The following is an 8542-nucleotide window of genomic DNA, read 5'->3' on the forward strand; positions in this document are numbered from 1 at the left end:
TAAAAAATAACTAACGGTGGATATAAGATGACAGACTCAACTTTTATCTACAGCATTAATAATTAAGGCTAAAATACAAAATTTCTCTGATTCAAATGACCAGTTAGGCCCCTGTTAGGGCTGGGCAAAATGACAATGTATATCGTCAAAACGATATGAAAATGTCTGTCGTATGGGTTTCCTATAGGACTCTGATGCTCAGATACACCTTAAATAGTCCAGTGGCTCTTAAAAGATGAACAAAATGACAAGTCCTTTAAAGTGCTTGAAAAAAAACAGCATTACAACTGGGCTCTGTTCAGATCATGATACATTGGAAAGCTCCTGAACAGCTTTTAATTGGATCTGGCGATTACATTGTTTTATCAACTTCAGCTTTTATCAAGTCTTCCTCTGTTGTTTTGGCTGTTTATTTTGTGTTAGGTTTTTTGTGATTATATGGCTGCAAAAAGGGGGAAATAAACCAGCTCTCCTTGCACAGCATTTAAGCTGACTGAGTGATCAATGCTGATTATTGCAAGCAGAGATTTTCGGTATGTATGTTAAATTGTAGCAGTGGGACATTTTTCGAACCATGGCATATATGATATACGAAGTTGGTTAAAGTAGCCACCACATAGCTCAACGTTACGCCAGCCAGATAAACGCTACTTCAACTTTTTTCTCTAAATGCTTTTTATTGTTAAATTCCTTTTATTTGACTCCTGGGTATTCACAGTACGTGGATTGATCTGCTAACGTCTGACCGTTAGCATCACTGCAGCACCGCGCGAGCAAGAATCGCATTTCAGTTACGTCACCTCGAGATCATCCAATCAGATCGTTGAATGCGTACGACCGTTGATGACGCCACAACAGTTTTTTCATCCTCTGGTCGACCACCATTTTGGGAGTCAAAACACCCAACAAATAGCAGCGCACACCTCCACGCTTCTCCGTGGCCTTACTATGGTTCACACATGTGTGGTGGCCGGCTGTAGGAACAGAAGGACACCGGGCACCAGCTTATCTTTCTACCGCTTCCCCCGGGACCCCGAGAGGAAGCAGCGCTGGATAGCTGCTGTGAACCGTGAGGGCTGGGTGCCTAACGACGGCAGTCGGCTGTGTAGTACTCACTTCATCTCAGGTATGAATGCGGTACAACGTACAGAAAGTACAGTACTTCTTGTTTTGGTCGGATTATAGTGCTTGAATTAAACACAGTGATATATCCTCTGACATATTTAAAATGCTTTCTCTTTAGTTTTGATGTCAGTGCTTTATTTTTTTGTCTATGTAGTTATGTTTTGATATTTTTTTTCAAAAAAGGTGCCATATGTAGACCATGTAACGTTACAATGAGTAAACTGTCAAGAAAATATTTGCATTGTCATTCATAATCTAAATCATCATGTTATGGTCGTAATCGATCAATTAATATATCTTTTGATTTGCCAAAAGCATCTCTACTTATAGTAAAAGTAATATGAATTGCTCAGACTTGACTGAATCTTTTGCATCTAGTTGTACCGTACTTTACTTTGGCTGGTGTTTTCAGTGTTTTCCATGCTGGTTTTTGAAAACAAGTTATTGTTAAAAAACTTTTTTACTTTCATTAATGCACTTGCTTAAAATTAATTATATAAAGATGTTTTTAATCATCATTTTCCCCAAGTTAAGTATTAAGTATTTCAAAAATAAGATAAGTTGGTTATGCTTTGGCTATAATTAGCTCAACGGCACAGTACTGTGTGTTTCATCAGTACACTGTCACCATTTTTTGTGCAAAATCATGTAGGTGCAAGTGATCATAAGTGGAGCCCTAATTTTAAATTAGAATGGCCTCTAAATTGTCACACAACAAAACCCTCATTAGACAGATCCTAAACCTCATAATCTGTAGCCCTTTCAGCTGTTGTCAAACTGCTCGCTTTGCTCTTCTTGGGTGGGACAATGTACCAGCTCAGGCGGTAGAAAGAACATGGCTGCTTGCCCACCTGCATTTGTCCTCTAACTCGACTGACTGTTGTTTGGGGATGTGCCATAAACAGACAATTTAATTTTGTAGATATATCATTATCTCCCCACTTACTATATATTTTTTGTCATGCAGGTAAACAGGTGAAGAATCCACGTTCCCCAGATTATGTTCCCTCTGTGTTCACATCAGCTCCCTCATCCCCAGAGATGAAAGAGCCAGGTGCCTTGGAGGTCCTTGACAAGCAGGAGGCTCGTGTGGAGGCGGCCAACGCCCTGTTGTTCCTGCAGGGTCAGGGTGGGTCTGTGGTGGGGGAACGGGTCCAGGAGGAGCATCCTGAGGAGAGGGAGCAGGAGGCTAATGTGGAGGAAAGTGCTTCCTCTTCTCTCAGCACTGATGAAGACGACGACGATGATGAAGAATTTATCAGTGACAGTAAGAAAGGAAAGTTTTCTCAGGCATCGGATGCAACAGCAAACTTTGACGACCTCCTGGCAGCCCTGAAGAAGGAGAACCAGGCCCTCAGGGAGTCTGTGGAGAGGATGTCGCTCTCGGAGAGCTCCTTGAGGAACGATGCAGAGAAAGTCAAGTTTTATACTGGTTTACCAAACTTTTTTGTCCTAGAGACGGTCATGTGGCTGCTTGTACCTCACATGGACGGGATGAAAAACGTAAAGCTCTCCAAGTTCCAGCAGCTGCTGCTGACGCTGATGCGACTCCGCCTGGACCTCCGCAACCAAGACCTGGCTTACCGCTTTGGAGTAAAAGTCGGCACGGTAACCAGAACAGTTCATCAGATGGTCAACATCATGTCCTCCACTCTGGTGCCGACAGCCGTTTTCTGGCCATCAAGAGCCGAGCTCAGGAAGAACCTGCCTGCGGCTCTTCGTGCCTCCCACCCTGACTGTGCTGTCATCATAGACTGTTTCACAGTGCCCTTTGAGGAGCCTGTTTCCAGGGGCAACCAACAACAACAACAGCAAGGGGTGGGAACGAGCTATAATGTGTTAAAGTATCTGATTGGTGTGGCTCCGCAGGGCGTTGTCACCTTCGTCTCCAGGGGCGTTCTGGGAAACGTCGGCGATAAAAGCCTGGCTGAAGGTTGTGGATTCTTGTGTAAGCTTCTTCCAGGAGATGTCGTACTGGCAAACCGCGATCTAGACATCGCAGATTCTGTGGCCGCCAGAGGAGCACTCTTTAAAGTTGCTGGCAACTACGGGGGCTCAGAGGGGTCACCTCTGGCTAATACTTCCACTGAGACTCTGAGTGTGCAGAGGCATGTGGAGCGGGTGATCTCGATGGTGAAGCAAAGGTACGCCATGCTCACAGGCCCCGTCGAAAGCCCCTTCACCACAGCCTCAGAGCGCTCGTCAAACCTCTCCACCTTTGATAAGATTGTGCAAGTCGCCTGTGCCTTAAACAACCTGTGCATCTCTGCTGCTCCACTAGAGTGATTCCGACGGAAATTCCTAGTATTCCTTAATGCTGGTGTGGCGCTTGAAATCCCTTTACTGCTTTGGACCTTGTTCCATGTTTTCACACTACATCCCTGTGTCAACACTTCGTGATTACTACAGAGAATTGATTTATGCTCTCATCTGCTTTAATTTACACTTTCAGCGTATGCGACTTCCTGTTATCTAAGCCGGTCTGTACTTACAGATAAGAACACGTCTCCTCAATCCAGAAACAACATTGCTAAGATATGATGTCATTAAGTTATGCAACTCAAAGAACGGCGGGCTTGCAAAGGATATTATTTTTTTCATATAGGCGTTGAGTGAGAACAGTGTCAGTAAAAATGCACCCTTTAAATGCATCTTATGTAGCGAACTGCAAATCCTGAGGTGACTGAAGAGTCTGCACGTTTTTTCATCCCAAACAAACACAGCAGCCGCTGACTTCACTGATTACGTCCTCCATCTGTTGCAGAAAAGATTTTTATCTGCTAAACCAGCTGCTTTGTCGCCTCCCTGCTTATAAATCAAAAGCAGTGCACACGATACAAAAAGACACACAACAGGCATGCATGCTGATGAACTGGTAGATAAGAGTTTTCATGGTTGGTGAGGATTTTGCAGGTATTTCTGCGAGTTTTCCACAAAGAACTGGACGAAGCCATGGCGACGTCACCCATTGCTTTATGTACAACCTTTTTGAAGCATTGGGTTTTGCATTTTGGTGGAGGCCATCTTTGTTTTTTTTTAGAGCCTGCAGTGGTCATCTTTGGATGAAAGGATGGATCAAATTGACTCGCCTCTATTAAAAGGCTAACAGGTAGCATTGCGTTAAAGCTGCTTTATTGTCTATTTTATTTTATATGGCCCATAATTCACAAATATTCTGCACTGAAGGAGACTTGATGATAATTTTGAGACCATTAAAAAGACATTAAAAAGACTTGCACTGGAATAGAATATCTGCTCCGTGTCAGCACATATAAGCATACTGTCCACAGACCAACTTAGTACCACATAGCCAGATTCTTGTGTTTATCTGATGTTCTCTCTGGCGTTGTAGAAACACACAGCTTATTTGCAGGATAGCTTCCTGGTTGGCCACACATCTTTGAGAAGCAAACAGCATGGAGGTATCTCCTTAAAGAAGGCTTTATAGGTTTCCTTGAAAAACCTTAAATTGTTGGAGACAAAATAACTTTAGTGGACCAAAAAGTTAAACACTTATCACCACAGATCAACGACAATACAGCACTGATAGAGTGTTAGGTCGGGTGGATGCTTGTCCACTCAGTGGACACAATGAGGTTAGTATTTACCAGGTGACAACAGTGTTTAAACACACTTGTGCATGCTGCATTTTTTTAAGTGTTTCATCTCAGTCGACTTAATTGAAAGAAAGCTTTACATTTCTAAAAGATTGGCTGAAAAAATACAGTTTTTCCATCTTTTTGGATTCATTTTAACTAAAGTAGGTCTAACATCACATAACAGCCCAGGACAAACTCATAACATCTTGCTGCTGGCACTTCTCAAAGAAAAAAAACCTCATAAGCAGGCGTTTGTGTACTAAAATGAAGCGCCATTCTCCTTTTAAATGCCTCTGCGATTCTCTACGGTCACACTGAATCAAAGCGTCATTGGCAGTGAATGAAAGACATGCGTTAAAAAATTCCCAAAGGCAACCAGAGTATTGAGGAGATTTAATTAACACTTTGTTTAGCTTAGCACGTGTGCTTAGGCACTTGAGAAATGTACATCTAATCTGTGACGGTTTAATTCTCGTCTGCTTTGTTCGATATATTCTGTGCTAATTGATTGTAACTGTTTTAGGCCGTGATTAGGCACCACAGAGAGGTTTCTGTTTGTTGTGAAACGCTGGAGGCTACTTTAAAAAAACTTTACCCAGCTATTAGAATGCATCTTTAATGTTTTTGATAGTTAAATTTAAGCTGGTAATGTAGTTACACAAACTGAAGAATCTGTTTAGAACTAGAACACTTGAAGAAAACATCTCATTTTGATTTCAGAGTCACTCGCTGATTGAGTCCTTTGCTGTCCTGCGTTGCTGGTGCCTTAGTTTGTAAAGCTGGTTTTCATTTAACAATCAGCCTGAGCTTTATACAAATATTTATTTTTGCATCATTCAGTCTGCAAAGTTTAGACTTGTTTCTGGTTTGGTTGCTAAGCTAAACAATCACAAACAGCCTGTACTCCAACATTAACAAAGCATCTCTTATGATTATTCACTTAGTGTGTTTACAGTGAAAAATGTTCCCATTCATTTTTAGGTTTCATAATATTTCTCTCCTTCCGTTTAATGTGTTTAAATCCAAAATGATGTCAAGTATTTATAGATGATAACCGAGATGGTTAAATGTTACAGAAGTGGTTCTTGTGCTTGGCGATTAAAGTCAACTGGAGGGAGGTTTTCCACAAGATGGGACACTTTTCATCAACAGAGACTATACTAAAAAAACTGGCTCCGTTTTTTTGCGTGGCTTTAAAAGGTGTTGCTTCATAAGCCGACGGTGTGTGGTTAGGATAGGCGAGTTATGGTAGCCCAAAGTGGAGTGTACCTTCTGTTTTCTGCTGGATGCTTTCTTCCATGTGTCTTTCCTGAACTGTTGTGTTGTATGTGCACAAAATGAACACTCAACTTTCAGCACATCAAACTGTTCTTCTCTGTACCTGTGATGTCTTTTTTTCTTACTTTCTTGTTGGTGGGGTGGCACTTTGTTATAGCTGCTAATGTAAAAAAATGGTCAAGTTTATCTCTATCAAATCTGGAATCCCATCAGCCATAGTTGAATGGCTTCTGTGAGCGACGGACCACTTTTCGGGACTTCCATTATAGCCAGCAGTTAGCAATGAAGGACTTCCTGTCAAGACTTCCTTTTCCGTGCTCTACATTATATACAGTCCGGCTAACAACAGGACGAGCCTGAATGGAGTGGAGATACGATGTCAAGAGCGGACTAGCTGCACATGCATGCAGATGTTTGTTTTTCGAGATTCATTAAAAGCTAAATTGTCTTCAGATGAGCGCTGATGGATTTCCGTAAGGTATTTTGGCAGATTGCGTTGCGTTTGCTCTCCAAAAGGACTGTTTTTCCTGCATGCCACCAAAGCCTGCTCGTCTGGATCGGTCAATACTACTTGGACTACAGAAACCAGAACACTTCCAATAATCCGGGTCCAATTCAGATTAATCTCTATCAATCCAAGTCGAAAATCTCTGTTTCTCTGGGTCACAGCTTTGAAATCTGTTTTCCCTCCAGAATGAGCGCCACCACTTGATGTAGCTAGTTTCCTGGAAGAACTACGAGCTATTACATTTAGGTTTTCTGTTCTATGCCTTTGCAGGTATTGCAAACTAGCTATGAAACTTGTACAATTTTAACAACCAATACTGGTAAATAAATGTTTGAAAATTGAAAAAACTTCATCAAGTGAACTTTTATCTGCAGACATGCTTCCTTTCAGAAACTCGGTCCCTGACTCTCCACACCGCTCTGTAAACTGGTTAACTTGAGTAGTTGTTTGTTCTATGGATGGAGAAGAAAGCGTTAACATTTGCTAGACTTTGAAAGTCGGAGGAAGAGTGATGGTACTCTGACAACATATTCCTTGGACTCTTTCTTAAAACCAACTACTACTTTATTTATTGCTGTTGCTGCTTCTGAAATAGAATCAATCACTTCCCTTTAACTAGAGGATTGTAATAATATTATTTTGTAATGATAGCAAAACCTTTGTGACTGAAGGCTGGTGAAAGCTCTCTTTCTGCAATGTTTTAGCAGAAGGAAAATATTTAATTTGATGGAGATTGATGTTTTTTCCACTGGGTAATGATAAGTGTACATGTTTTCTGTATAACCAATAATATCTCTGTTTATCTCACAGCTCTCATTACACTTCTATTGTCATGCTGTTTGATTTTATTCTTCGTGGAGCATGTGCGTCCATGATGTGTAGCATCATTATATTTCCTGTTTAGTTTCTCTTCATTATCACTTCTGTGACTGGAAAATTAAAGTTCGGGAAATGCAGCAGCCTTTTTGATTCTTGCTCCATACTGAAGATGTGTGTGTGTTTCTTAAACGCTGCTTCTGTGTGTGAGTAGAGGCATTTAAGTTTTACAAATGCATGCGCCGTCTTCTCTTTTGTCCATGTGTTTGAAATTGTGATAATTGTTAATAGTCTCTTATTTGCATTCACACGGATTCACTCACAGCCTTTGACTCATTGGTAAAGATTCCTTCCAAGGCCAGAGGGGAGTGACTGAGTAATGTCCTGATATTTTTTTGATTTATCAAACGGAGAAATGCACTGGAGGAAGCCCCGCCCAGAATATGTGCGGTCAGAGAGGTGGAAAAAGCAAGACCTCTCACTCGGTCCCTGTTTGTTGAATTCATACATTTCGGCCTTTGGTGTCCCTGATGGTTGGGAGAAGGCAATGCAAGCTACTACCCAGGGATTTTAACTAGATTGTCTGATTTTCTTTGACAGAAACTCATGAAACTCAATGTTTTATAGTCACATAAAAACGAAATACAGACTTCCATTGCCAATCCCCCTTTCTTTGAGTCTTTCTAGATTAGCTTGTCATTCTGTTCTATCTTCTATCTTTTGTTCAAAGCCTTTCTTTCTTAGTTGAAAATGACAACTTATTTTCCAGTATCAACTTTGCAATCAATCAATTTTCAGGAAAGTTAGATATCTCCGCTAGCTGATAGTTTAGCAAATTGCACAGATTTTAAAAGTTTACATTTCAACAGTTCATATTTTAGCAAATCAATTTAATTTGACGTGCTTGTATTGAAGCTAAACATTTCTACAAATGTTTCAAAATATGGTATGTTGTATAGGCCAAATAGCACAATAAAGAGTTAATTTTAAATACTAGCTAGTAATAATTGCTGATGATATGATCACCGATTAATAACTTGACAGTGTTAACTTTACATAATGTGGCTACTACACATCAGTAGTAGCTGCTAGCTATACCAAAAACAAAGCTACTCAAGGAATCATGCTTCAATAGACGATCTTTGGCTCGGTGCTGACGTTCGTCGGTCCGTCACGTGACCTGTGGAATGTTAACAATGCAGCGAGTGTCCAACTT

Source organism: Semicossyphus pulcher, unplaced genomic scaffold, assembly GCF_022749685.1.
Source record: "Semicossyphus pulcher isolate SPU_LCO1_2020_fin unplaced genomic scaffold, fSemPul1.0.p SCAF_15, whole genome shotgun sequence".
In the NCBI taxonomy this organism is placed as follows: Eukaryota; Metazoa; Chordata; class Actinopteri; order Labriformes; family Labridae; genus Semicossyphus; species Semicossyphus pulcher.